This window comes from Brachyhypopomus gauderio, unplaced genomic scaffold (genome assembly GCF_052324685.1).
Source record: "Brachyhypopomus gauderio isolate BG-103 unplaced genomic scaffold, BGAUD_0.2 sc144, whole genome shotgun sequence".
NCBI classification, from domain to species: Eukaryota; Metazoa; Chordata; class Actinopteri; order Gymnotiformes; family Hypopomidae; genus Brachyhypopomus; species Brachyhypopomus gauderio.
This window is the reverse complement of record NW_027506965.1, coordinates 229,971-233,935: the sequence shown is the minus strand read 5'-3', so window position 1 is coordinate 233,935 and position 3,965 is coordinate 229,971.

The window sequence follows — 3,965 nt, the reverse complement described above, 5'->3', positions numbered from 1 at the left end:
ACCTCTAGGTGATCAAGAGACATTCATACAAAATCCCATACTGAAAACACATTTGCTAATTTACTGACATCAACTTGTTCAATACTTATTAATATCAATACCATAGAAGTTTACATTAACACATCAGCATCAGTACGATTCATGTAAATGGTTTATTCACTGTGTATCTTTATGCTTGTAGCAGTACTGGAAGTCTTTTCCTTTTGAAAATCATTAATAAATTGCAATAATCAGAATTCACAGGAAACAAACACAGTTACTCCTAGGTAGCGTTAAGTAACTTTGGAGTTTATTGCTAGAGCCATTAAGTGAAAAATAAGAGAAAAAGAAACAGAAAATATGTCTGTTCTATAGGATTTCTCTTTTCTTTCTATTTTTGTTGTTATTTTTGTCTGTTTTGTTCTTGTCTTTGTTCTTTTTTGTATTTCTCTGTAAAGCATCCTTGGGTACTTTGAAAGGCGCTATATAAGTGGAAATTATTATTATTATTATTATTATTATTATTATGGGTCAGGGGCTGTACTGTGATACTGATCACATCACCCTGGTAAAACCCCTATTAATGTCAATACCAGAAAAACAAGCATAAAAACAGCTCAAAATAAAAACATTCATCTGACATTCTCATGTAAAATTAGAGTATGTTGAAAAAAAAATTTTTGTTGTTGCAGAAACACCTGTTCTGGACTTTTCTTCTCATCTTCCACCTCTAGGTGATCAAGAAACATTCATACAAAAAACACATTTGCTAATTTACTGAAGTTTACATTAACACAGATCAGCTGAAAAATATTCACCTGTTATTACCACACAATATTTAATAAGGGCTTCTTGAAAAAAATTTTTTTGCAGAAGGAACTATGAAATATGTGTTCTCGACATCTGTCAGGAACCCTCACAGGCTCCCTTGGACAAGACTGAGGTCTCTTGCACCCTGCATGTAGGTGACCAAGAGACATTCATACAGAATCCTATGCTGATTACACGTTTGCTAATTTACTGACATCAACCTGTTCAATAGCTAGTAATATAAATAAGAGAGACTCTTACATTTACAGAAATCAGCTGAAAAATATTAACCTGTTATTACCATTTAATATTTAATAAGGGCGTGTTGAAAAAAAATCTTTTTTTTTGCAGAAGGAACTTTGAAAGGAACTCTCAACGAGTCCTGTCAGGAGATCTTGCAACTCACCTCTAGCCTGTTCCTGTGTCTTCATGTTGTTGTTGTTGTTGTGGTGTTTGTCCCTCAGGTGGGCGGAGCCCGCGATCCGTCTCACAGTCTTGTTGTTGTTGTTGTTGTGGTGTTTGTCCCTCAAGTTGGCGGAGCCCGTGATCCGTCTCACAGTCGTGTTTTTGTTGTTGTTGTGGTGTTTGTCCCTCAGGTGGGCGGAGCCCGCGATCCGTCTCACCTGAGGGTCGTTTGTTTGTCTATGTATGTCTTGTCTTTGTACCAGTTGACCGCTGGTTATTATACCCTTAATTTTGAACAAGTCACGGGTTTTTGGTTTACGCACTTATTCTATTAAACCATACATTTTCCCTAAGACTTGGCGTGATCGTTTCCTTTTTGTTTCACTCACCCTGCCCGTCACACATGCAAGTCTGTCAACATCGACTTTTCATCATCAGTTTAGGCTCCCATAATCCCTCATGTTCTGTTTTTACAATATAAAATATACAAATATATGCCTGTTCAGTTGTCTAGTCCGTGGGGTTAGTGTTGAAAACACAGCTTGTGGTCTTAGCAGCCTAGGAGGAGGCCGACAGAGTCCGGCTCTCTCAGAGCACTGTGAGGTTGTGGCAGGTCTTGGACTTTTGTCGGAAGGCCATCTTCTTGTTCTTCCGGGCAACCATGTGGCCCAGGAAGCATTTGGCCTTTTTGCTGACTGCCCTCTGTGTGGGGTGGGGGGTAACAAAAAGTGAACAGGAGGGGGAAAAGGTGGGGTGGACACATGAGAATCACAAGTGCAGGTTAAAGGTACAGGGTTCCCACACCTTGGTTAACATAAAATTCAAGGACCTTTCAATGACTTTCCAGGACCAACTTCCTCAAATTCAAGGACTGCACCTGCCAGCATTTACCTACTCTTACCCCTGAATATGTTATCAAAAAACGATGTTAATACAACGCAAATTCAAAAGACTGAATGTCATTTCAAGCCATGCATCCTGAAATTTTTTGTGCATGACATTAAGCGCTGATTCTACGAAAACTTCACTCACACTCAACATGACTGGCAAGTTAGCGATGCACATCTGAGATGACGACATTCACGTAAAATGGCTATAGTTGTTGAAGGATCAACAACTACCTACAGGAAACACTTGCTTTCGGTGCTGAACAAACAAACAAATTTCTCTACAGGAGAATGACCAAACTTTGCCAAGTAAAAGTCAGCATAAGCCCTGTAGAATCAATGTAATTTTAAATGAACTTGTGCTGGCAAAATAATGACATGTTGACAGTAGACAAATAATAATAATAATAACAATAATACACATATGCATATACACATACAGTACATACATAAAACAGAGGAGCAAAGCCATATAATGAGATCAAGGACCGTCAAGGACGGCTGTCTTTTATGCCTGTTTTCAAAAACTTTCCAGGGCCTTGAACTTATTTTTTCAGATTCACAAACTTTCAAGGATTTCAAGGACCCGTGGGAACCCTGGTTCATGGTCAGCCACTGGTCAGTGTTCATCCACACCGTCCCCTCAAAAGCCCTCAATGTCTAAAATACAGTAAATAGTACAGGAAGAGGTGCCTTACACAATCACCAACTATAACAGCCTAAAATGTGGTTAGAAATGAGGGGGAGAGACAAGTAATTTTTTTTTACCTTATTTTCAGTAGTTTTTAGCACTTTGAGTTGCATGTATGTATGAAAGGTGCTATACAAATAAAGATTATTATTACAGTGGTACCTCGAGATACGAGCTGCTCTATATACGAGCGATCCAAGATACGAGCACCGAGACGAGCAAAATTTCTGTTCGACACCCGAGTGCACGCTCGAGATACGAGCATGAACCACTAGGTGGCAGTACAGTACTATATGGAAAAAAAGAAATAATTAATCAGCTCAAAGACACACTCAAACGCTTTTCTTTTTCACCCTCCCCCACAACCTTAGGTTCAAAAACACAAACATACCTGTATGTGCGGAGATGACGTCATTTAGCGCGTTCTAGCAGCCAATAGCGTTTTTTTAATTTTAAACACATCCAGCAGAACAATGAACTGATGGTTCACACCATCACCCCCCCCCTCACCCGTCTACCTATAAGTGGCTGCATGTACATAACAAAGGGTGGCCTAATGGAATGCAAATATCCCCAGAACTGCCCCCTGGTGGAGACCAGGTGGAAAAAGTGTGGAATGAAAATGCTGGGACTCCTAGTGTTAAAACTACATTCCCAGAGATTGATGCTATGGCTTTGAAATTGGTACCAAACGATAGGTAATAACATTTTCATTTATCTGGTATAAAACACATAGACACTATGTACATTTCAACTATATTTAATGCAAAAACATACATATTTTTGATGCTTGGAAAGGATGACATCGTATGATACATGACCAGTGTTGGGAACGTTACTTTAAAAAAGTAATTAGTTATAGTTACTCACTACTTGTTCAAAAACGTAACTGAGTTAGTAACTGAATTACTCTATAATACAAGTAACTCGTTACCAGGGAAAGTAACTATTTGCATTACAGTTAAAAAAAAGTTATATGCCAATGAATAAGGATTTTTTGAAAAAGCAGTTTTCACAGTCAGTTGAAATGAGTATTTATTGCACATCAACAGACCAGTGCAGGATAAAATCCTTTAAAACCCCAAATCTTTGTAAATAATAATAATAATAAAAAGCAAAAGTAAACAGTTACACTATATAAAGTGCATTTAAATCAAATATCAAATATATTTGTATAGCGCTTTTCACAACAT